This window comes from Vulpes lagopus, chromosome 16, assembly GCF_018345385.1.
Source record: "Vulpes lagopus strain Blue_001 chromosome 16, ASM1834538v1, whole genome shotgun sequence".
Lineage (NCBI taxonomy): Eukaryota > Metazoa > Chordata > Mammalia > Carnivora > Canidae > Vulpes > Vulpes lagopus.
The window spans coordinates 59,939,473-59,966,464 of NC_054839.1; the positions used below are offsets into that span (position 1 = coordinate 59,939,473).

The 26,992-nt window shown below is 43.2% G+C and overlaps 1 long non-coding RNA gene and 1 other non-coding gene across 2 annotated transcripts in view; one reads left to right on the top strand and one right to left on the bottom strand.

The window, feature by feature from the left end:
* LOC121477002 overlaps positions 1 to 22,586 on the top strand; it is a 30,408-nt gene extending 7,822 nt beyond the window's left edge. The window contains exons 3-6 of the long non-coding RNA XR_005984068.1: positions 2,832 to 2,990; positions 4,171 to 4,266; positions 7,747 to 7,835; positions 17,504 to 22,586. This is a non-coding gene — a long non-coding RNA (uncharacterized LOC121477002). The remainder of the gene's footprint in view (positions 1 to 2,831; positions 2,991 to 4,170; positions 4,267 to 7,746; positions 7,836 to 17,503) is intronic.
* LOC121477214 lies at positions 6,083 to 6,188 on the bottom strand. The gene has a single exon (XR_005984143.1). It is a non-coding gene; the product is annotated as a U6 spliceosomal RNA (small nuclear RNA).
* Positions 22,587 to 26,992: the final 4,406 nt, after the last annotated feature.

Below are 26,992 nucleotides of genomic sequence, written 5' to 3' on the forward strand. Positions count from 1 at the left end.
AATAGGAATATTATGAACTACTTTAGACAAAAAATTTAACAACTTAGATCAAATGACTAAATTCCCTGAAAGAGGTACACTACCAAACCTGACTCAAGAAGAAACAGATAATCTGGTCACATATCCATTTCCAAAAAATTGAATTTTTAGTTTAAAACATTCCCATAAAGTTCTATTCCATAGGACTTTACTGGTGAATCCTTCCAACATTTAGAGAAAAAAAATAACAATCATACACAAACTCTTTCAGAAAAGTAAAGAGAAAGGAATACTTCCAAGCTTGTTCTTTGAGGCCAGCATTATCCTGATACCCAAGCTACACAAAGGCATTACAAGAAAAGAAAACTCAGGCCAATTTCCCTCATGAACACAGATGTAAAAAAATTCTAGACAAATTTTATCAAATCAAATCCAACAATATATAAAAAATATATTATTTATTGGGTGGTATTTATCCCAAGAATACAGGATTAGTTTAACATTTAAAAAATTGATCATTGTGGGACGCTTGGGTAGCTCAGCAGTTTAACGGCTGCCTTTGGCTCAGGGCGTGATCCTGGAGTCCCGGGATCAAGTCCCACATTGGGCTCCCTGCATGGAGCCTGCTTCTCCCTCTGCCTGTGTCTCTGCCTCTCTCTCTCTTTCTGTGTGTCTCCCATGAATAAATAAAAATCTTTAAAAAAATAATAAAAAAATAAAAAATCATTGTAACTCACCAAATTAAAAAAGAAAAACTGATCATCTCAATAGATGGAGAAAAAACATCTGATAAAATCCAATATTCATTTCCTATTTAAAAACTCAGCAAACTAGGAATGGAAGGGTACTTCTTCAACCAGATAAAGTGTATCTACAGAAAACCTACAGATAATCTCATACCTACTGGTGAAAAACTGTGTGCTTGCCCCTTAAGATCATGAACACCACCATGATGTCTGCTTTTACACCTTTTTTAAAAAAGATTTTGTTTATTCATTTATTTGTTTAGAGCTTGATTGGGACGAGGGGCACAGGGAGAGAGAATCACAAGGAGACTCCATGCTGAGCAGGAGGCTGGGTCCCATGACCCTGAGATCATGATCTGAGCCGAAATCAAGAGTTGGATGCTCAACTGACCAAGTCACCCACGGGCCCCTGCTCTTACCACTTTTATTTAACATTGAAAGGTTTGCCAGTGCAATCAGGCAAGAAAAAAAAATACGTTCAGATTGGAAAGGAAGAAATAAAACTGACACAATTATCCATCTATTCCGTCTGCTGGAATCTACAAAAAGCTACTAGAACTAATAAAAGAATGCAGCAAAATTGCAGGATATAAGAACTAATAGAAGAATGCAGCAAAATTGCAGGATATAAGACCTCTGTATTTCTATATTCTTGCAACAAACAACTGAAAATGAAAATGCAAAAAATATATAGCATTTACAATAGCATAAAAATATGAAATGTTTAGGAATAAACCTGATAAAAGGCATAAAAGATCTGTATACTAACAGTAGCAAATACTGTTGAGAGGAAGTAAAGACAAATAGTTGGGAGAGATTTACCTGGCTCAGTGGGTTCATATTGTGAGTGCGTCAGCTCTCCTTAAATTGATCTATTGATCTTAAATTGTTCAACACAAACCAAATCAAAATCCCACTAAGTTAAAAAAAAAAAAAAGAAACTGACAAGCTGATTCTAAACTTCTATAGAAATGCTAAGATCTAGAATAGCCAAAATAATTTACTTCAATAAAAGGAACAAAGTTGGAGGGCTGACACTACCTGATTTCAAGACTTATTAAATATCTATAGTAATCAAAACAGAGTGGTATTAGTGTAAAAATAGACAAATGGATTAATGTAACAATACAGAGTCCAGACACAGAACGACATATATAAGGAGAACAGATTTTTTACAAAGTCCGAAGGTAATTCAGTGAAAAAAAGTTTTGTTTTTTTTTTTAAACACATTGTGCTTGGAAAAATTGGATATCCATATATAAAAATAGGAATTTGATTCATATCTAACACCATGCACAAAAATTTACTCAAAATTTATCATAGACCTAAACATAAAACCTGAAATTACTATTAAACTTCTAGAAGAAAATGTAAAAAGAAAAATTTTTTTGTAAAAATATTTTTGTGACTCTGAGACAAAGATTTCTTAGATATGACACCAAAAGTACAATCCATAAATGAACAAATTGAAAAATTGGACTTAATCAAGTTTTTACAAACTTCTGTTCTTTAAAATACACTGCTAAAGAAGACAGGCTCCAGCCTGAGAGAAATATTTGCAAAGCATATAATAAAGGATTTGTATCAAGAATGTAACATATTCCCTGGGTGCCTGGCTGGCTCAGTAGAATATATGACTCTTGATCTCACGGGTCATAAGTTTAAGCCCCACATTGGGTATAGAGATCACTTAAAAATAAGTAAAGGAAGATTTTTTTTTTTAAAAAAAGAATGTAACCCTTAAAACCCAATAATGAGAAAACAGAAGTCTCAAAAAATAGGCAAAAGACTCGAATAGTAACTTCACAAGAAGATAAGCCATATAGCAAATAAGCACATGAAAAGATGTTCAGCTTTATTAACCTCATTAGTCTTTAGGGAAACATAAGAGTAAAACCACGATGGAATAAGTGGATATCCATATACAAAAAATGTATACACATCTACTAGAACAGCTAAAATGAAAAGTGTTATTAAGGATGTGAAGGAATTAGAACTTTGATACACTCCTAATAGGAGTGTAAAATGATATAATTGGTTTGGAAGCAGTTTGGCAGTTTCTTGAAAAGTCAAACATACACCAATATATGATCCATTTCATTTTAGGTATTTCCACAAGGAAAGACAGCATATCTCCTACAGAGATCTGTACATGAATATTCATATTTTTAAGTCTCCAATGTGAAACAACCCAAATGTCCACCAACAGATAAATGGATAAATTGTGATATATTCATATAATGGAATACTACTCAGCAATAAAAGGTAATGAACTATTGTTATGTGCAACAGCGTGGGTTAATTTGAAAACAACATTCTGAGTGAAGAAAGAAAACATAAATTTCCAGAAAATGCAAAGTAATCTATTGGGACAAAGGGCAGACAGACCAGTGGTTGCCTGAGGAGAGAGGTGCTAGGAGGGAGGGATTATAAAAAGGCCAGAGAAATTCTTAGGGTTGATGGATATGTTCAGTGTCTTATTCTGGTGATAGTTGTTTCACAGGGATTTCCATATTAAAATTTATCAGTTATATACTTATCAATTCTATACATGTTAAAAGTTATCAATTGTATACCTTATGTATATGCCATTTATTGAGTATCAGTCATACCTTAGCTTGCTACATTTAAAAATGTATCTAGAAAATGCCTGGCTGGCTCAGTCAGTAGAGCCTGCTGACTCTTGATCTCAGGGTTTTAAGTTTGAGCCCCACATAGGGTAGAGAGATTCCTGAAAAATAAAATCTTAAAGGAAAGGAAAATAATTTCAACTGAAATATAAAAGGGAATTAACATTTATTAGAAACATACTAAGGGGCAAGTACTAGGTAGGTGCTTTAAATAGGAATTATAATTTATGTAAATATATCATTTTCTATGTGCCAAGCTCTGTTACATGCACTTTGAATATATTAAGGTGTTAAATCCTCATAACTTTGAGATACAGGGACTATTACTACTTTCATTTTACAGATGAGGAAAAGGAGTCACACAATTTCTGCGTAAGGGAGTTGAGATTTGAACCTGGGAAGTCTCTTCTTTTAACAGATCATTGTGACATCCATTAGGCTACAGAGTTTTAGTTCCAGTTTGTAAAACGAAAGAACGGTGATTCATAAAGGCAGTAATTTTTCCAGATCACAGAATTTATAAGTAATGTTAAGGCTTAAACCCAAATTGTTCTACTCTAAAATATTTACCCGTCTATCCTAAATTGCCTCCATTTAGATTTGTGGTTCAGTAGCAGGACTGATAGTATAATACTACTGATAACTATGAGCTCAGACTATGGGATCCACACTTTCCTTATGCCTTTGACTGCTCAATATGCTGTCTGGCATGTTTGTTGACTATGGATTAGAATATGTACGGCACCGATAAGCAACTAAGAGCTCAAAAATTATTTGTTGTTTTGTCTTGACAATTCTGTTTTCAATATTCATAGTGTAGCTCTGTCTGCTGAAACTAAGAAATTGAATATGCGACCTTGGAGGATCTTTTCAGGCTAATACCAAACCCAGTAACTTATCTACACACTTCAGTAAGTAGAATTAAACAGATGTGTTCTTATATCCCTAAAATTGAACTAGAGGTAGAAGGAGAGATAAAATTCAACTTTTGCTACCCATTCTTTCTCTTTTTGCTTTCCATACACTTCAGATGGGAATTTTTCTGTGTGTATTTATTTTGTTTGTGTTATCTTGCTAACTATAAGTTTATGCTGACCGACGGGGAAAAAAGCTGCCTATTCTGACTGCAGTGACCAAAGGAGTTCAGTTGTTCAATTCACACCCAAACATCTTTCTTCCATTTAGAAACATCCTAGTATTTAAGGCCTTCTACTATAAGCCCATTACTAGTTCCTTTCCTTTCTATTTCATTTTTGTATGCTCATATTTGTGTTCTCTGTTCCTATCAAATTATCATGCCTGAGAAATGAAATATCTATTTCTGCTCTGGAGTAGTTTTGTGTTTTGCCTTATCTCTAGTGCCTTGAACAGTGTATAGCACATGGCACATAGTGAGCACTCAATAAATATCTGGTGAATGATCAATGGGTATCTTTTCTCTCTGGCAATCAAAGTCCATCACTGCTTTAAAGAAATCTACATAAAATTTGTCTATTCCAGTAAACCATCTATTATTTAAAGCAGTTCATTTTCCACTTCCCATTAGCAACTATTTATACTTTGCATTTGATTAATATACTCTTATTATGTTACTTTGCAAACACTTCCAAATCCTTTTTTCACATGCTCAATTTTCAATGAAAATACCTCAAATTCTTGGAGCGCTTGGGTGGCTCAGTTGGTTGAGCATCCAATTCTTGATTTTGTCTCAGGTCATGATCTCAGGGTGAGATTGAGCCCTAAGTCAGGCTCCATGCTCAGCAGGGAATCTGCTGGAGATTTTCTCCCTGTCCCTTTATCCCTACCCACCTCCCTACCCCCGTTTGTGCTTGCTCTCTCTCTAAAATAAATCTATAAGAATATAAATAAAAAATAGAATACCTCAAATTTTATATATTGGGTATGCTGCTCAATAGTGCCTCACGTGCTGTAGAAAGCTAGATGATAGATGGGCAGGCTACCTCCTTTTAAGACATTCTCTGGACATTGGGATCTGCCTTGAAAGGGAGTTTGGATACATAGATAGAACTATTTTTTGCTATTTCACTCTTATATTATGTGACTTTGAGTAAAATCGTTTTCTTCAGTGCTTAGTTTAAGAATAAGTTAAGAAACTGTTGCCTAAAGAAAAAACCTTTTTTTTTTTTTTTGCTCTTTCTGCCCCTTTTTGGCCTTAATTTTTATTGTGTTTGTCACTGCTGCATGCTCACATTTACTGACTTTTTATAACAATAAAGAAATAGTATCATGATGACACTAAACCTTATAACAAGTTTGAGTTTTTGTGTGTTTAACACAGTGCCTAGGTCTCAATAAAAATACATAATACATGCTATGTAATAAATGCCAGCTATTAAATTTACTACTTTAAAATAATCTTCTATTTTATTCACTTTTTTCCCATACTGATAATTTTTTTTAAAATTAATTTTTATTGGTGTTCAATTTACCAACATACAGAAAAACACCCAGTGCTCATCCCGTCAAGTGTCCACCTCAGTGCCCGTCACCCATTCCCCTCCAACACCTGCCCTCCTCCCCTTCCACCACCCCTAGTTCGTTTCCCAGAGTTAGGTGTCTTTATGTTCTGTCTCCCTTCCTGATATTTCCCAACATTTCTAAGAAAAAACATTTTAAAGTTACAGAAGTATCTATATGTTGGTACATTTCTCCAGAAATAGTTAATGTAAAAGTTCTAGACTGGTCAATTTGAATCTCTTTTCTTTTTTTGTTATGGAATGCTTCACGAATTTCAGGTCATCCTTGTGCAGGGGCCATGCCAACGTTCTCTGTATTATTTCAGTTTTAGTGTATGTGCTGCTGAAGCGAGCACTGAATCTCTTCACATAAAGAGATTTCCATAGAGATGCTCATGTAGCAAAGAAACTGAAATAGTGTTATGTAGAAAATATCACCAATCCTACAAAGATCCTTTATTTCTTCATAGAGAGGAACCAGAGATAATATCCTGATTTTTCTGTACTCCTTAGTTGTCTCATGAAAGAATTAATGGAGTAGAACACATTCAAGGAATTGTTGAGGTGTCAGAATAAGAATATACAAAGTATAAGACTATTTTCTATAATGGATTTTTAAATAGATGAAGAGTCCTGTACTCTCTAGCTTCTTTGTCCATATGTACTATCTTCTGGCCATAATAAAGTTGGGCAACCTAAACGAAAAAGCAGTTTCTAAGGATGCCAAACTAATAGCAATTTCTGGATCATTCCTATTTCTTCCTCTGTGGAAATCTACAACTTATGGGTTGCTCTGCATATTTCCCCCAAGCCCCAAAGTGTTAGGTTGTCAAAACTTGTCAGGTAATATTACTATTTGCCTTCATATCATCATTCTAAGTACATACAACATCAGATATTAACATGAAAATATGGCGGAGAAGAAAAATATCAAGCCATAGAATTGACTTTTAGTTTTACTGACATTTATATATCACACTTCCTGTTTATGATTTCAGAAGTGCGGCCATGCAGTGCTTCTATTAACAAGTGAGTGATTAAGAATAGTTTGAGAATTACAATGACAACTTATCCAAAGGAAAAAACCCACTACACTTACTGCCACCTTCATTTGTGAAATTGCTATTTTTGTTGTTTAAGAAGTTGAATATTTTTCAAACATTATTTACTAATAATGTAGTTAAAAAGGGGAACTTGGTGGTCTTGTGTCCCTAAAACACACACACACACACACACACATACACACACGTAAGGGTAATAGTTGCAAAAATTTTCCTTTTTTCCTCCTTTTTAGATTTCAGTTTCCAGTTGGGTTATTGTCATGTGTTAATTAGGGTCCCACCTGAAGGAAGGAAAGGGTAGAGGTGAATGTACTTCTTAAATAAAAGCCCCTTTCTTTCACTGTTTATTTCTATTTGAAGCATAACCATGTGAGTGTATTTTTTGGTGTCCACTTCAGAGTTTGTGTGTCGGGGTGTGTGTGTAGAGAGAGAAAGAGCACCCAAGTGAACAAATGACTCTTAGCTAGCCTTACAAATCTATGTTCTCATTTCTTGTTGGCCACACAGATAAACTATTCCTAGCCTCCCTTGTAGGCAGGTGTGGGCATGTGACCAAGTTAGAGCCAATGGAATAAGAATGGCAGTTATAACATGCACTACTTTTGAGTCTCCTAAAATACTCCCCTTCTAATGGCCCGGAACAGACAAGACCCCATCAGGAGATTTTGGAAGCTTGGTACTGAAAGCCAAGGTCCTAGAACACCTTGGAAACTGAGTACTGAACTACTTGTTTATTTTTAGCAAGAAACTTTCTTACTATGGCAGATATAATTTGAGCCATTATATATTTTGGGGTTGATCTGGTATGGCAATTAGCCTACCCTAAATTAATACACAAAACTTATATTTGCAGTGTCCCTATGATGCACAACTCCATTGGGTACTATTTACATTGTAATGTATGTAAATGGCATTTCCTGAAGCAGGATTAAGAAGCTCCAGGTATGTATACATATGGATATACAGAAATCTTCACCCCAGGGCCTATGCAACAATGTAGTTCTGGCAAAGTAACTCCAACTACTCTCTTGGGTCTTATTTCACACAAGCATTAATTTGTATAATTTTGTGTCTGTGCTAACAGATTAAGGTGGAATGGATCATCCAACAAGAATCTTAAGGGGAAAATATATACGAAGGATACAAATCAGATCTCTTTCTTAGATTTGTTCATCTGTTAGCTACGTGCTGTACTGTACTTATAACATAATACCCTCTGGTATATATTAGGCTGAGAGAGAGTGTTAGGATCCCGCATCTGCCCCTGCCCACTCCAAGCTTACTGCTAATGACTAATAAAAACTTTTCTGGGCTTTACTTTCCTCATCTGTAAGATGAGAGTTGGACTATGTGACCTCAAAGATCCTGTCACTAAAATTCTCCTATTGATGACTGTAATGTCGATATAATGTCATTTGATACAATTGATATAATGTCAATAGCTATGGAGCTATTGGTAGAAATACTTGTTAATGTGAGTGTTCTTTGGATTCCAAATTGATTCTATAGAGGTCCTTAAAGTTTTTAAAAAAGATATTTGCACCAAAGAGGCAATCCAAGAGGCACAACAGAGGTTCCATTTTTTCCCTAAACAATAATTACTAAGTTGAAAGGGTTTTTAACTCAGAATATTTTTTAGGGTAATTTTAAATTTCTGATTTCTTTACTCATGGGTGGAAAAGTACCAATGCTAATGCATAAGGTGATATCTATTGAAATAATGTATCATATTATAAAAAAAAGTAGCAGATTATATAATTCACTGAATTTAGTAGTTATACCTTAAAATTTTATTTCTCCTACTTGTATGTTTATGCTCTAATGTTTCAATGTAGTAATAGCTAATATTATAGCAGGTTCAGGATCATGGCAAAATCACCAAAATTCGTAGTTATCTTTGTCATAATTAACACACTAAATCACATTTTTGGTATAGCTAACAGAAATGAACCTTTGCCTATCTGTCTGCTGTTGGGGCTTTAATCTTACAGATTTCAACTTTGGTTAAAGCTAAAATATACATTATCCAGACTTGACTGCAGGCATGGAATTGGCTTTACTTCTCTTCTACTGCAGGAGAGCTGCAGAAATATGGCCCTCAGTCTGGGATGATACTATTTTTGGAAGGAGAAAGGATAGGCTCTATAACATTGTCCAAAGTGGAGTTTTTATATTAACAGAAAGCCATGTAAAGGCTGGAGTAGATAGAAGGAATTTTTTTTAGAAGAGTAGATAGAAGGATTTTTTTTTTCGAACAAAAGGAATAATACAAAAGAGAAAGCTTGTACTAGTATTTTGAGTACTAGTAGACAAATATAGGTTCTAAAATATCCTTTACAACATTGCAGAAACTGGGGAAAAAATCTTTAGAAAGAAGGCATGGATAAATGGATAAATACATTTTGGTATATCCTTATGTTGGAATGCTGTGCAGATATTAACATTTTAAAAAGTATTCAATAACTTGAAAAAATGGTCACTAAAAACTATAAATCCTTTATCTCTATTGAACAGGAATCAGCTTTATTCTTTCCAACTATTTCTTCTCCATCCCCAATATAAATAGGAGCATAATGGAAAAGATTAAGATTTTATTTATTTGAGAGAGAGTTAGAGAGAGAGAGAGAGAGAGAGAACACGGGCAAGGTGGGGGGCAGAGGGAGAAGCAGACTCCCCACTGAGCAGGGAGCCCAATGTGGTGTTCAGTCTTAGCACCCTGGGATCATGACCTGAGCCAAAGGCAGACGCTTACCCACCTGAGCCATGCAGGCACCCCATGGAAGAGATGTCTAACAGAGAGATGCATAGACAGTGAATTTTAAAGCCTGATGTGATTTTAGAGATCATTTAGTCAAAATACATCATTTTGCAAAGGAAACTGATATTCTGGAAAATGAAATATCTCACCTAAGGTTTTCAATCCCTTTAGCATCGTCACTTGCTAAAACAGGTTCTCTTACTTCCCAAATTTGGGATGTTTTACTTTCTACTACAACATGCTACGTTGGAGATTGGGTCAGACCAGAGTATAGAGAGTAATGAAGGGAGGGCCGAAATCTAGGAATCCTAGTCTCTCCTTTCTTTTGGAGGGGATGCTAATGACTAGTCATAAAAGATCTATAGAGATACCTATATGTACGTAGAGATACCTATACTTCCTAGTAATTCTAAATCTTTTTTCTTCTCAGTAATACAACTTCAAAAACTCTTGGAGTAGAACCCACATCATTTCTTTATCTCATATAAGTAATATTAGTAAGGGAAGTGCTTAATTTAGGACTATTTATTCATTTGCTTTTCTCTGTCTCTCCCACTAGACTATATCTTCCAGGAGGACAGGCCTATATCTTTTTTTCAGTTGAATCCAGCACCTAACAAGTGTTTGACACATAAAAGATGTTCAATTAGTATTTGGTGAGTGAATTAATAAATGATAGCTATTATAAAGCAATAATCTTTTATTAGGCTAGATTTCTTAATATTTTCTCAAGTTTTGCAGTTCCATCACCAGTCTAAATTTATTTATTTTATTTTTTAAAGATTTCATTAAAAATCTATTCATGAGAGAGACACAGGAAGAGGCAGAGACATAAGCAGGGAGGAGAAGCAGGCTCCCTGTGGGGAGCCCAACATGGAACTCATCCGAGGACCCCTGGATCATGACCTGAGTCAAAGGCAGACAGATGCCCAACCACTGAGCCACCCGGGTGCCGCTGAATTAATTTAAAATTAGGTGAACTTCCTCTGTTCACAGGCTATGTATTTCAGTCTAGAACAACAGAATTGTAGCATTAATATAGGCACTCTTAAAATTCTTGTGCCAAATTTACTTAGTTTGGGAATGACCTTGGCCTGCAATTTTATTTAGATTCTATCCACAGATGAATGTGTGCGTCTATATCATAGTGGTATACTTGTGAGATTAGACTGGTGATCAGTTGGGCTAAGGCACTGTGGGGTTAGCATATCTGAAAATAGGAAAAAAGACGGTGATACATTAGGCTGAAATAAGTATATATTTAAACTTACATCTTCAAATGAAGTGTAAGTTTTGAACCTGCCAAAAGTACATATTTTGAAGAATGAATTTCTTTCTTTAAGGAAGGTAAAATATTTAAACCTAAACTTAAATATTAGCCTAATTTTAAAAGGTAGTCCACATAAATTTTTCTTTTAGATTTATTTTCAGTATAAAAGTATGTAGAAAATAAAAGATTTCTTATAGCAAAATTTTTACAAGATGAAGAACCTTAAAAATATTGGCCTCTTAAGCTCATTTCTAGGAATTTATTCTAGTTTAGGAAATAATCTGAAATGCTAAAACATTTAAGCATAAAAAAAGTTCATAGCAAAAAAAAAGTTCATAGCAACATTGCTTATAAGAAACTAAGGAAAATTGCTTAAATGAGAGCTTAAGGAAATACTACTCAAGGAATGTTATGCAGCCATTGAAAATGTCTCTGAGGAGTTTTAAATAACTTCAGGAAATATTTCTGATATATTGCTATGAAAAAAAGCAGCATACTCAAGTACTTTAAATTTCCTAAGCTTAATTGCATGGAAATATGTCAACCTCAATAGTCAGTTGCCTGTAAATAAAAGAATTATTGGTTATTTTTTCTTGCTGTCCTTTAAAAAAGAGGTTTACTTTATTTACATATTTTCAAAATTTTCTTCACTTACATGTACTTTTATAATCAGAAAAAGAAACCCATTACTTGTCATGGATATATGTTTATATCCCAATGATATGTTTTCAGTGTCATCACATGAATTTAAATATTGCTGACCCATAGAAAAGTTTGATATTACTTAAGTTCAAATAATGGAGTTTCCAAAGCAAATACTGATACATCTCCTAGGAGTTGTAAAATTATAATGGCTTAATATAATTTAGTAACGATTTTAAGATAGCAGGCTCTCTTCACGGGTGATGGAGATGGTTAGAGGAAGGGCACTTCAATTAATTTACCAGGTTCCTTGAATCCGTCACTTAAGTAGCACCTCTCCCACCAAGAGCTTAATGATATAGTGTCAAAAAGCTGTCCATAAAATTGCTCTTAATTTGTGTGGTGCCCTTTTGCAAACTTTTTTTTTTTTTTGGTACTTCAAAAAGAATAGTCTCTTATGTGCTCATTTTTTAAAAACACAAAAGAGAAAAATTTGTTCTTACCTTGTTTATTTTGGTCAGTGTGAGCTTCAGGTAAGATTCTGTAATCTGACATCACTAATAAAAAAGGTTTCTTGTGGAAATAACTGGCAATAGTACTTACCTTGTAGGCTTACTATAAGTTCTAGAAGTCATGTATGTGAAGTCCCTAGCACTCATTGCACATAGGCATTCAGTAAACTGTGGCTGTTGATATCTAATACTACCATGACATCTTATTGTTACATTCTTATATATAGGGCGAGCTGAAAAAAATAAGTGCAATCTATTTAAAAATATTATTCTAGACTTCCAGATAAAGATCGGGAATAAAAGCAGATCACAAAATCTTCCTCTCCAAATATCTTATAATACAAGAAAAGCAAACAGTAAAAATTCCTTTAAAAACAAAAAATGGGGGCTCCCTGGGTGGCTCAGTGGTTTAGCGCCTGCCTTTGGCCCAGGGCGCGATCCTGGTGTTCCGGGATCTAGTCCCGTGTTGGGCTCCCGGCGTGGAGCCTGCTTCTCCCTCTGCTTGTCTCTCTCTCTCTCTCTCTCTCTCTCTCTGTGTCTATCATGAATAAATAAATAAATCTTTAAAAAGTAAATAAATAAATAAAACAAAAAATGTTCAGGACATCTGGGTGGCTCAGAGGTGGAGCGTCTGCCTTTGGCTCAGGTCATGACCCTGGGGTCCCGGGATCAAGTCCCGCATTGGGCTCCCTGCATGGAGCCTGCTTCTCCCTCTGCCTGTGTCTCTGCCTCTCTGTGTCTCTCATGAATAAGTAAATAAAATCTTTTGAAAAAAAAAATGTTCACAACCTAAGCCAACGAAGACCAAAATAATACTACTATTTCAAAACAAATATGAAAAAGAAAAAAGATAAAACAACTACGCTTGGAATATCAAGAAATGAAACATAGCTGGAAATCAAATTATCAACATAAAGGAAGACTGGCAACCCCAGCACAATCCCCTAGTCCATTCATTCTTCTGTTCTCCTAGATGATTACGCCTCATCTCTTCTAAATCTCTCTCATCTCCCCGCTCTTGACTTCAGACTCTTATTGATAAATAGAAGCTGTCACAAGAAACTCCTCTTTCCTAACCCCGTCTACCAACTTCTCCTCCTCTGTATTTAGTCGTCTTCCTTTATAAAGGATTAACTATCCCTGTTCCTAAATAAGGCATGCCCCCCCTTCCCCCCTTCCATGTTTTCTTGTAAAGTCAATGGTTGTGGTCCTATGATTATCTCCTCCATTTCCTGCATCCTCGTTTTCTCTCTTTACTGGATGATTCTAACCAGTAAACATACTGTAATGTTTCTAAATACAGCATCACCTCATGTCCCCCTCTCCTTACTAAGCCCATTTTTCTATTCTCCTTTATAACGAAACTGTTCAAAGACCATGCTTGTAGTTTCCACTTCCTCGCCTTACATTATCCCTTCAGTCCATTCCAATTACAATTACTGTTTCCACAACCCCACCTAACCGCGCTTGTTGAAATCACTGATTACGTTCTTGCCAGATCATTTTTTTCTTAGGTGTTTGGGACACCAGCATATTCTTCACCCCTTTTTTTCTTCTCCATCAACATTTATTTTCCTTGGATCATCTCATCAAGTTTTTTTTTTTTAAATGCAGATGTTCTTAGGAATCCTAAAATGTATACTCTGTTCCTCTTATCACTGTTGAACTCTGAACTCCTGTCCAACTGCCTACCTAGGAACTGCACTTAGAGGGCTAGTAGGGACGTCAAAGTTAATACACTCAAAACCTCTTAATTTTCTTCTCCCCCTCAATTTACTTCTCTCCAAGTCTTCCCATAGGTCAATAAATGACAATATTTTCATCCTTTTGCTCAAGACAAAAATCTAGAAGTCATCCTTAATTCCCTTCTGTGCCAGCTACTAAGCTGTTCTCTCTTAATAATAAACCCTTCCACACTCATACATTTTGTGATGCTAGGATGGGACTCTGCAAACTACATTTCTATTTTGCCAGCTGAATTATTGCCGCATTCTGGTAATAAAGTGTGTTAGAGAAAGACTGAAAATCAAAAAGAGAAGGGAGAAGAACTCACCACTTCTTGTTGGCGTTCTGCACCTGTCAAGGTTGCCCTAGTTATGGACCTTCACCCTCACAGTGGCAGTCAGCTCCAACACTCTCCTAGAACCAGCCCCAACATACCCTATGTCTTCTGAGGCCAGGGTTCCAGCTCTGCTGAGTCTCCCCTATTAACTTCAGGTCTTCCTTGTGTTTATCCAGTACTAGGGGTAGTGGCTGCTTCCTGAAGTTAACGCTCTTATTTCAGTGCTCCCTTTTTGCATTTTCAGTTCTACAGCACCTATCTGACCAATTCTTTATACTCAGTTATCGCTGTTGAAATATTTAGTGGCAACCAGAATAACTCCTTTGAAGCATACATCATTTCCCTGCTTCTCATCACACTTAGAACAAAATTCAGCCTCCTCCCTAGGGCTGACAACCCCTTTTGTGATCTGGCCTATCTACTTCTTTTATCTCATCTCTCACCACTTTCTGGTTACTCATTTGGTTCTAATGATTCTGTCTTGAACACACCACTTTCCCACTATAGGACCTTTGTACTTTCTCTTTTTCTGCATCTGGATTGCCCAGGTCTTTCGCTGGCTTACTGCCTCACTTCATTTAGAGCTCTTCCCAGATGTCATTTTACAGAGAGAGGCCTGCTCTTACGTTCCACCTAAAGTGCACAATTCCTTCCCCTATCCTTCCAATTTCTTACCAGGGGTTCTTCTTATTACTACTCGACATTGTTATACGTTTATTTCTCCCTCTCCAATCCTTAACTGAAAGCTTATTCATGGCAGGATTATGATCTTATTTACCACTGGTGCTAGCACTCAATAAATTCCAGTTGACAAATGAATTGAATAAATTGCAGTGAATGTAAGAGAAAAGTAGACCAAAGTCACTGCAAAGAAAATCATATGTGAGACAAAGATAACATAAGCCTGATTCATCTCCCTGAGTACATAATACAAGTGAACCATAAAAAGCACATAAAGATGCAACAGAAGAGAATTTCCACAAAATAACGAAAGAACTGAATCTGCAGAAAAATAATGGACGTGTAGTATTCAGTATTGTGGCATATCCTGGTTAAGCTACTAACCATAAAGAATGAAGGAAAAACTTTTCAGACTTCCAGGCAGAAAGCTAAATAACTTATCAAGAGGGAGGAAATCGTGCTGGCCTTAGACTTCCTCTAAGCAATATTCAAAGCCAGAAAACAAAGGAAAAATGTCTGTGCAGTTTCAAGGCAAAGGCAGCGTGACCCCAAACCATTACATCTAAATAAGTTCATTTGAGAATTGATGAAAAAGGCAAACACAGAATCCATGGATCTGTGTAGGAAAAAAAAAGAAAAAAGAAAACAACTACTTAGTGAAGAGCAAATAACTGATCAATCAAAATTAATTAAGTAGGATATTGAGGATCAAGCCAGATTATAAGCACTGGATTAAGATACAGATCGAGACCAAATCATCAAAGAAATTAGGATTATAATTAACATAATAAACATTAAATAAACATTAAGCCTTGTTTAATAAACATTAAAACCGTGACTTTGTAAAAATAAGGATGATGTAAAAATATATTTTTCATAGCAGAGTCTTTTAGCATTTCTGAACTTGAAACATAGATAAAAAAGGTCTCCAAACTCTTTTTTAAACTTCAGATATTTTAAAAAAAAAAAAACAAACTTCAGATATTTTAGGAAATAAAATCTCTTGTAGTAAAGAAACATTTTCCTAAAAGTTCAGCAATTCCTTCAGTTTATTTTACCACTACCAAATTACTTCACACTTAATACTTTTTAACTTATATGTTTGATCTTAAATATATTTGTATAAATGCATAGAAATATGCCTACAGCAACATTCATTTAAAATTGATGGTAAAATCTGTTAAATGTTCCTTTAACTTTCTCTATTGTTTAAATTGCTTATAAGTCGAACCTGTATTATTTTTATGAACATTTATTATTTTTATAAAAACACTTTTATACACAACAGTGTGAATTCCTTAGTTACTGAACTGTACATTTAAAAGTAGTTAAGTTGGTAAATTTTATGCTATGTGTTTTTTACCACAATTTAGAATAAAAAATATTAAGTATACTGTTATAAAACTTATAAAATAGATCCACCCATTATAGCTTTACAGATGGATTTTGACTATGCTAAATTTTTATTTTTTCTTAAAGATTTTAATTTATTTGATATATAGAGAGAAAGCAAAGCAGGGAGAGCAGTAGAGGGAGAAGCAGACTCCCCACTGTGCAGGGAGCCCCATGTGGGGCTCGATCCTAGGACCCCGGGATCATGACCCGAGCCCAATGCAGAAGCTTCACTTGACTGAGCCACCTAGGCTCCCCTATACTAAATTTTTCTTAAATCAACTTTTCCACCAAAGGCTACCTTTCAGAGTATACCATTCATATAATACTCTCTACTTGCCTACACTTTATCTAATTTGATTTTTTTAAAGATTTATTTATTTATTCATGATAGAGAGAGAGAAAGAGAGGCAGAGACACAGGAGGAGGGAGAAGCAGGCTCCATGCTGGGAGCCCGACGTGGGACTCGATCCCAGGACTCGATCCCGGGACTCCAGGATCACGCCCTGGGCCAAAGGCAGGCACTAAACCTCTGAGCCACCCAGGGATCCCCTCTAATTTGATTTTAAAAAGCAGAGATTATTCACTGGTAGACATTGTTGTAAACATACAAAATGAGAAAGTACTAATAAAGAGTAACTAATACGATGTGTTACTTTATTAAATATCCTAGTGTTATAAGAATATAAATGTATGTCATTTGATTTACATATTAGGGAGGAGATCTTTTAATTTTAAGGATTTCTTTTTCTGATTGTTAAAAAATAATTTGTGCTCATTTTCTAAAAAGGAAAAGTAGGGATCCCTGGGTGGCGCAGCAGTTTAGCACCTGCCTTTGGCCCGGGGCGCGATCCTGGAGACCCGGGATCGAATCCCACGTCGGGCTCCCGATGCATGGAGTCTGCTTCTCCCTCTGCCTATGTCTCTGCCTCTCTCTCTCTCTCTGTGACTATCATAAATTAAAAAAAAATCAAAAAAAATTAAAAAGGAAAAGGAAAATTACCATAATCACACTTTGATATATTTTCCCCATCCTTTTTCTATGCATATAAGTGCATTTTCAAATAAATGAGAAGTAGTTTTATAACCTAAAAAAATTAACTATACATTGAATTACTCTATTAGTATTTTTCTGTGGCCCTAAGTAGTTTTAGTTATTGCATAATATTCCATTAGATTGATCATCATGTCTCATTTAACCACTCCGTTACTTTTGAATATTCAGATTGTTTCCTCCGTATAGATACTGTAGTGAATATATATAAATCTTTGACTTCGTATTTATTTCTTTAGGATTGGTTCCTGGAAGTGGAACTACTGTATCAAAGATTTGGACATTTTTAAGACCCAAGAAAGGTAATATAGTAATAAACGTGATTGTAAATTTGAACACCTTCTTAGCAACACTCGTTACTAACACTTATCTTCAATCTTTGTCAATCTGATGGGGAGACTCCGTGTGTAATTGAATTTGATAAAATTGCATTTTTGCTCATATACTCACATTAATAACTTTACTGCCCCAAAGATCTAATATTCTTTGTCTTCTCTGTGATGCTTACTCAGCTGGTGAAGAAATGTATTTTTTATTGACTTTGGCAATATTTCTTTTAAAATAAATTATATTTTGAACACATGCAAAGGTGAAGAAAAATAGTATAAGGAAGGATCCAAATTATTTTACTTAGTAAAAAAAAAGGTGAGATTGTATTTAATTCTTAATGTAGTGGTAAATAGAGCATTATTACTGTAAGCTAGCAGTATCCTATTTTACTTATTGAATTTATTTCTTTATTGAAATCATATTGGATTTATTGCTTAATGTGCCATTTTCACTATAGCCCTTTCCAAAATGCTTCCTAAATGCTTATAGTCAAGAAAAACATTTACTAGATAACTACTTTGAAATAACTACCTCAACCTTGCTTTCATTCTCAATGCCTTAGAAACAGACTTGCTTGCCTACATTAATTTTCTTTCATGTTATCATTACTATGAAGTCATTCTATAGATAGGGTAATAAGCATCCTGGCATGCAGGGAAATAACATCTGTAAAACTATATGGCGCAGTATGGTTGGGGTTCTTCCTCCCTCAGAACCTCATTACGTAATTTAAAAATGTTTACTTAAGCTCCTTTGGGCTGCCTCCATGGTAGCTATGAAGTCACAGAATTAGGAACAGTTTGGGGCCTGATAACAAAGTCTATAAGTTTAATTTGAATGCTGTGTCAGTTTCTTTTTTATCATTGCTCTATAAGAACCTTTAAAAACAAAGACATATTTTATTCATTTTACTTTTTAAAACATGTATGCTTCTTCAAAAAAAAAAAAAACAAAACGTATGCTTCTTCAAAAATCTAAATACACAGAGGGGTTCATAAATATATGTTTGCTCATTATCTAGCTGTGCTTATTTTAAAATTTGTATTCCATACTATATATTCCCACAATGTGATTCTGACTCAATAGAACTATAAATAATTATGCAGAATGACCAAAACATGTAGAGGTATTAGCCTTCAGGAGAGCATGAATTATTAAAATTCTATTTCTAAGCCAAGAAAGCACTATTTATTTCTAAGTCGTAAATGAAATCTTTCTAAGAGAACATCAAAGATGTATAAATTATAATATCAGCTTTAGGAGAATTTAAAAATATACTAGGTTATAAGAAAAGATTATTTTATTTTGATTACTCAAAGAAAGATAGTATTTTCACTTCCTTAGAGAACTCTTGAGCCTCTTTACCAAGCAAATAATTATGTGTACTGGTTTTAAAGAAAAATAATGCACTGTGCCTTGTAAACATGGAAGAAGAGTCATTTAAATTTTGCATAAAATCATCAAATGGCAATCAAAACCTTCAAGGCAACATGCAGATTCTTATAAGATACCTAAAATCTTAACCATCCCTTTTAGAACTACTGAGTTTTATGAGTAAACAAGCCTAAGTCAAGATCCTGATACCTAAAAACATAGCCCTTTTAAAGAAATGTCATCTTGTTTTAATTATGTAACATGAATTTGTTATAAAATTCTTTATTGGGATACTCTCTATAGCATTTTGCTTGTTAACCCTGAGAAGTAAAGACATGTCACTAGATGGCCTTCCCAGTGATCTAGTGAGGTACAAAGTCAGGGATAATTCAAGGAAGGAACAGCAAAAACTTTTAGGACTGATCATCACTTTGGAAGTATAGCCACTGTGGGGGGGGTCCTGCCTGGATTGGGAGAGAGAGGTATCTTGTATAGGGAGCCTGGCCTGGAGTGGGGAGAATGGTCAGAAGGGAGGAGGAGGAAAGATTATGAGACCAACTGCCTACTTGGGTTGGTTTAGAATTAGCTTTGCTGTAACAATGGAATGTCTGCAATTTTGTATCTCGTTCTGATATCAAAAGACTATATTTGGTTTCTTATGTTTAAACATTTTTAATATATAATACATTGTTTATAAATCTGTTTATCTGTATTATATGTGTGGTGATTTTAAGCACATTGCAAATTCTTTGATGCTCCTTCCATTACAAGATAAGATTCCATTAAAAGATAAGATTCCCCTCTCTAGAACGTGTATGGCAGTAGTGATTTTTCACTAACGAACAGAATCCAATGGGTATGATGCTGCATGACTTCTAAGAATAGGTTGTAGGAGGTGATACAGCTTTACCTGGCTCTCAATCTTGAGACACTGGGAACCCAGCAACCCTGCTCTGAGAAAGCCCAAACCTGAAGGAGAGGACATTGTGCAGGTGTTCTGACCTGTAGTGCCAGCTAAGGTCCCAGTCATCTGTGAGTACTGATCACCAGCCACGCAAGTGAACAAGCATTCGGATGATGCAAGTCTCCAGCCTATGAGCTGTCCCAGATGAGGCCAAGTGGATTAGAGACAGGCTGCCCCTGCAGAACCCTCCCCAGATTGCATATCCAAGTAAAGTAGTAAATTCTGGGGTGGTTTGTTTTGTGCTTGAGTCCCTGTTTGTAGGGACTAGTTCTAGCTCAGGTTAGCTCTAACAAGTAGGAGGGAGATGGAGGAAGCAAAAGAAAATGGTTTCCCTCCACTTTTCCTTGTTTTCTTAGCCAGACTGAGACCTTAGCACCTCCTAGTACTAATTGTTGGCAATCGAGTATGGTTTTCAAGTGCCGTGAGGAAGAAAAAAAAATACCATAATGGGGACCTATCTAAACTCCTTTTCCTTAAAGGCTTAGTATGTGAGCAGGGAAGAGAAAGGCTGAGTCTGTTTCTGCTTTTCTTCTCCCCAAGGTATTCCTAGTTTCAGAAAAGAAGGGAAAGCAAGATTTAATCATTTCCTGCCCTCATCTCTCTTCTGAATTCAAATCTTTGGAAAGGTGCTTTTTTCCTTTCTTTTTTAAAACTGAAAGAATACACAGACTTTAAAATCCTATGAAGAGACCAGACCTACCGTGTACTTTCATTCCTTACCAAGGAAGCAGGATTCACTGACCAAAGTTACTATACACTAAAGACACCATTCTGTGTTTAGTCACTCATCAGTGTCCTGTCCTTGAAAGGTTCGTCTGGCTCCTCCCCTTCCCCTAAATATAGGCATTTCCCAGGGTTCTCCTCGCAGGCCTCTCTTCACTTGACACAGGTCCATCTTATACATCCCCATGATTTTAGTTACCGTCTATATTGTAATGACTCCAGAGAGCCAGCCTTTACTTCCAACCCTCCTGGGGATAGTTCCCTGATGGCTCAGAGTCCACAGGGACAGAAGAACGTTCTTCCTCCTGGACCTGAGGCCCACTCCTCATCCTAGTCCACACACTGCATTGGGAACCTGGGGATCTCCTGCCTTTGCCCCACACAACCGGTTTCCCATTCCACCAGCTCATTGTAATTACTTTTCTCAAATTCCTCCTCTATCTCCACTGTCATTAGGTACACAGCAGTGGTCCCAATCCATTCTTACTTAGATTACGGGCTGTTTTACATTCCATTTTCAAGTCTCCAGGACCCCCAACCAATGAAATCTTTTCAAAGGCCTGTAATCTTTTCACACCTGACCATGCATTTCCATTAAAAAAAAAAAAAAAATCCTTTCTTGGTTTTCCTTTTCCTGTGTAGGTTTAATCCTAAGACCCAGTAGTCCTTTACTCACAAACTCCTTGAAAATGTGTGCAAAACTGTAATCCAGATCTGTAGGTACGTGTTTCTGGAGAGAGGCCCCATTGCTTCCCATAGGTTCTCAAAAGGGTACCTGTCTACGAAAAGTTTTAAAAGCTTGTAGGGCTCCGGGTCAAGTTCAGAGTGGCCTTCTGTCCAGCTTGGCTTCTCACCTGCCTCCACTCCCTTCTCCCCCCCACACTTCTCCCTCTCTAGTTCCAGGCCTTGGTCACTGCTGCTTCGTTTTCTCAGCTTGGGAGGCCCCGTCCTCTCCCAGGGGGCCTAACTTTTCGCCGTCCGGGACACCGCCTTGCCTTCTCTCTTTCAAGAAACACTCCAGGTCGCACTCCCTACGGAAGACTGTGTGGGGCCGGGCCGACTGGGTGTGCACCGACGGCTCCAAGAAGCCAGCCTCGCGACTGCTCCTTTTTAGCATTTACCCCTTGGATTTCCCGACTGGGGTGGGGGGAGGGGTGCATGGGAGAAAACAAAACAAAACCAAAAAAAAAAAAAAAAACCATAAAGCCTGTAAAACGAGCAATGGCCCATCGTGTTTGTGCAGCGCTTACACACTGCACAACTCCGGGCTGGAGGGTACGTTTTTATGGCACTTTGTGGGCAGGAAGGCCTCGGACGGTAGACGCGTGATTCAGATTTGTTGGGAGCTCTGATGCTGGGTGGGCGCCGCGCACCCTTCCGGTTAGGGGGCTCCTCGGGAACCCGCAGCTCGGGCAGGTTTCCCCGGGTTCACGCCTCGGGCCTGCAGGACGCTGGGCGCTGGGTGCTGGGTGCGGGTCCTGCCGACGGCGCCTCCCGCTCCCGGGTCTCGCCCCGCACCTGCCCCGCACCTGCACCTGCCCCGCACCTGCACCTGCCCCGCACCTGCCCCGCACCTGCACCTGCCCCGCACCTGCACCTGCCCCGCACCTGCACCTGCACCTGCCCCGCAGGGCCCGGCGACTGTGAGGGCGCGTCCGGCTGCTGCACTCGCAGCACGGGCTCTCGCCGCCGCGGCTTTCCTGCTTTTTACCCCAACAAGAACGGTCTTTTGAACTGTCGCGGAGCCCGGGCTGCTCGCCGCGCCGCGGCCGGGCCCCACCGAGGGATGCGCCGACTTATAAATAGCGCGCGCGGCGCTGAGTCACCGAAACCCCGAGTTTCCCCGAATAGCGCGGACGGCGGCGGCGACGGCGGCCGGAGCGCGACCCCCCGCCCCCCCGCGCCGGCCGCGCCCCCCCCCCCGCCGTGACCGCCCGCCCCGCCCCGCCCCCTCCCCCCAGCCGGGAGCCGCGGGGGGCCGGCACCAGCCCCCGCCCCGCGCCGCGCCGCGCGCTCGCACAATGGGACGCGGCGGGGGGCGGGGGTGGCCGGGAGGCGGCCGCGGCCCCGCGCGGCGAGGAGAGCCCGGGCCGGCGCCCCCGCTCCCCGCTCCCCGCTCCCCGCTCCGAGAGGGCTGCGGCCGCGGCGGGCGGCGGGCGGCCGTGGGGGAGGGGGCGGAAGTGCCGCCCTGCGGCCGGGGCGCTGACGTCACCCCGCGGCCGCCCGTCGCGGGGGCGTCTGGCCGTCACGTGACGCCCCGCCCCGCCCGAGCCCGCGCGCGCCGCCCTCCCCCGGCGCCGACTCCCCCTCCCCCGCCCTCCCGCCCGGCTCCGCTGTCAACAGCGCCAGCTCCGCCCCCTCCCCCGCGCCCCGAGTAACCGCCACGGCGGCCGCTCGCGCACCGGCCCGGCCCGGCCCCTGCCCCTGCCCCGGCCCGGAGGAGGCTCGCCCGCGCCCGCCCCGCCCCGCCCCCGCCGCGCCCGGTGCGTGGGCCCCGCAGCCGGGGGTGCGCGCCCCGCTCTCCTCCGCGCAGCCCTCGCGCGGCAGCCGCAGGACGAGGCGGGGACGCCCGGTCCGAGCCCCGAGCGGGGCGAGGCGCGCCCGGCGGCCTCCAGGCCCTCGCGGTCCCCGCCGGGGCGGGCGCGGCGACCCGGAGCCCGCCCCCCGCGCCCCGCAGCGCCCCCGCAGCGCCCCCCGCGCTCTCCCGCTGGCGCTGCCCGGCCCCTGCCCCTGCCCCTGCCCCGGCCCCCGCGGCCGCCAGCGGGACCGGCCGGACGACGAGGCGCCGGGAGCCCCGGGCTGGCGCTGGCGCTGGCGGCTGTCACTGCCTGGCGGCCCGTCCCCCCGCTCCCTTCTAAAAGTGGAGGCTCGGGGGAGGGCGAGGAACCCCGCGCGGAAGGGGCGGTGCGCACTGACCTGTCAGCGGCGGCGGAGCAAGACCCCCGGTCGGGGCGCACCGGGGCGCGCGGGGCCCGCGGCGGCGGCGGCGGCGGCGGAGGAGGCGGCTCGGCCAGGTGTCCCCTCGGGCCCGCGCCGCCGCGCCCGCCCCTCCCCCGCGCCGCGCTCCCCGCCCCGTCGCCAGGGACCAGGGAACCCCCCGGCTCGATTTTTTGTGCAGTTTCAGCAAAGCTCCGAGGAAGTTGGTCCTTTTGTTCCACTATTTATAGATTGCGTCAACATTGCGAAAAGGAGAAGGCGGAGCGGCGGCCCCTCCCCCTCCCCCCGCCGGCTCCGGGGAGAGAAAAGCCCCAGCACACGACCCAAGTGCTCCGCGAGCCCGCCGCCCCCGCCCCCGCGCCCGCGCCCGCCCCCGCCGCCCCCTCCCGCGGCCCGGCCCGGCCCGAGCGCCGCCAACCCCGTCACGTGCCCGCCCGGCAGGACCCGCGCCCCGGCGCCCCGGCGGCCGCCCGAGCGCCGCGCACGGCGTGGGGACCCCCTCCCCCCCCCCCCCCGGGCACGGCCGGGACCCCGCGGCCGCGCCCTCCCCCGCCGGCGCGCGCGCCCGGGCCTCGCCGCGGAGCCGGGGGCCCGACTCGTGCCCCGCGCGGCCGCCGCCCCGGGATGCCCGCCGCCCTGCCCCCTGCACGGCCGCCGGAGGGGGGCGCGGCGGCTCCCGGGCCCGCCGAGCGCGGGAAGCGCGGTGCGGCCCCTTCGGGACGTGCGGAGACGCGCTCCGCAGGTGCAGCGAGGCGCTGCGCGACTCCCTCCCCGCCCGCGGGGCGGCTGGGACCGGGCGCCGCAGACCCGGGCGGCGGCGGACGGAGCGGGGCGTCCTCGGGAGTCGTTGAAGTTAGGGATGGAGCAGAGCGGCCGAACTTTGCGTCCAGACCCGGTCCGCTGATAGGCCCCGCCACACCCCGAAATGAAACCGAGCTCCGGCCTGGAGCCGCCGCTCCCGAGCTCCGCGTAAACAAGAGGGAGGCGAACACGAGGCGAGGCCTGGCTGAGGACGACCCCGGCTGCCAGGGGCTGCTTGCAGGCCGCTTTGCCCTCCCGCCCTGAGGCCCCGCGTCTCGATTTATTCAGGTCGCCGTTGAGCTTGCCCGAGGCGGGGGTAAACCGTCTCAGCCCCTGAGCTCCCGGGTGCAGGGAAGCCCAGGCTGAGCGGGGCGAGCGCAGGAAACGCGTCGGACCTTTCCGGGCAGCTGCGCGGTGGTAAACAGCCTGGAAGGCTCGTGTCGTCTTGCGAGGAGTTCGCAGAGCCCGTCCCCGCGCGCGCAGCCTCGCCCGGGCCCCAGCGCGGCCCAGGGCGCGGGGGCGGGACCTCTGTCCCCGGCCGCCCCGCGAGCCGCGCTTCCAGGCGCTGCCCTGCGCTCGCCCCAGACCCGGGAGCGCGGCCGCACGGGCCGCACGGGCCCCCGAGGAGGGTGCCAGGGCTCGCCAGACCGTTGCAGGTTTGGGCCTTGTCTGTCTGTTTCAAGGGTGGGGAGAGCCTAGGCCAGGGGTCTGAAAACCGAGCAGCCTGCCTCGCTCGCCATGCAGGGACGCAGGGACACATAAAGCAAAGCTGCGCCGTGGCTGCCGGGTTTGCAGAGCGCGGAGGCGAGCGGGCCCGCAGCAAGTTGGACGACGCGTCGGCCGGTCCCCTGGCACCTGACGGGCGCAGGGTCTGGTGGCGGGCGCCGCCCCACGCCTTAGGGCTTCGGTGCCTCCCGTGTCTGTTCCAACGCAGCGGAAGGTCCAGGCCTCTCTCCTCCGTCTCGTCTTCCGTGGGGGAAAGCCCCAGCCTGCCGAGGGAGGCCAATTCGTTCCCGCGCCAACTCCGTGGCATCCCTACCTACAAGCCACGTTGGTCTGCAGGGAGAAAGCCAGCAGGGCCTCCTGGTGCTCCCGCGCCTGCAGTGGCAGGGGTGGCCAGGCCTGAGCCCTGAGCCTTCGCCTGCCTCCCCCCTCCCGCTTCGGGCCAAGCCGCGGGGTCCCCGCCACTCTGTCGGGACACGTGCCTCGCACCCCCACCCCCACCCCACCCCCACTTTGTCATCCCGCAGTCTTTGCAGCTGCGGAGAGGAGGGAGCGAAAGGAAAACGAAAGCGCCCGGGCGCATCGGGCGCAGCGGCTTCCCCGGGCTTCCCCGAGCACGGCCGCGGGAGGCCAGGCCCGGGGTGGGGAGGCGACGGCGGGCGCGGGAGCCGCGCGCAGGCGGCGCCCGGTGCTCACCCGAGGGCCCCAGCCCGCCGCCTCCCCCTGCGAGAAGCGGACGCCAGTCCCGAAGGGGAGGTTTGGCCTGGGTCTGGAGCTGCAATCGGAGACTGACGAGGGCTGTGCGAGGGGACGCGGAGGCCGGGGAGTGTGGCGGGGCGAGCGCTGGCCCCTGGAGGCGGATGCCCGGCAGAGGCCTGGGCCCGCCAGGGCGCACGGAGGCCGCAGAGGCCCAGGGGGGCGGTGCACAAGCCCCCGGGCTCCCCGCAAACACCAGAGTGCCGCGTGCTTTAAAGATTTCAGGGAACTTTGGTGGCACATCCTCTGGTGGTCCCCGCGCGCGGACAAAGGCGGCCTGCGCAGACTGGGAGGAGGCGCGGCCCCGCGTGGGCGGCCTGTTTCACCCAAGGGAAGGCTCGAGGATGTCTTCAGGAGGTGAAGGGACCCTCCCCACAACCATGGAGCATCCTCGGGGCACCGCGGCCAGTCCCGAGCCGCGCCCTCGCTTCCCCAGGCACCCTGCAATGACCCACCCCTGGAAGGCTGGCCTAGAGGCTCGCTGTGTCACGCCAGGGCACGTCCCTCAAGCCACACGCCGGGAAAGCACCACCTTACCCCAATAAACAACTAACTCTATTCCATTTAATGGTACATTGGTTGTAGCAGTATCTGTGGCAAGTGTTTAAAAAAAAAAAACCATTTGATCCTAAATGAGTGGAATGTGGGAACACGGCTTTCTGTGCGGGCCGTGGGGTCTGCGCTTTCTCAGGCTGGCACCCACTGCCCCGCGCCGCCCGCCGCTGGTACAGCTCTAGCAGGTCAGAGGCGCCTTCGCTCTCCAAATAAATTGGGATTTTGTGTGTGCTTGTTTCGCGCTGTGTCGACCCCGCATTGCCGGCTGTGCACTTGAGCAACGTGACTTTAAAACAGCCGTAATCCTAAAAGATGCAAAAACGGAGTTCGCTGGGGCGAGCCTTGGGAAGGCAGTTTTGGTTTCCTGCTAACGTTCTGCTGCTAACGGTCCCCAGTCAATCCCAGGCTGGCGTTGTTCGTTTAGATCCCTTCCCTTCCCACCACAACTGCGAATTCCAGAAAGTTCTAACTGTGAAAAAGCCTGCGCACTCCACCCAAATTTCTTTATGCAATGTTGAGAGCTACAGGTGAAACAGACCCTTAGGCTTAGGGACCCTTGGGCTAG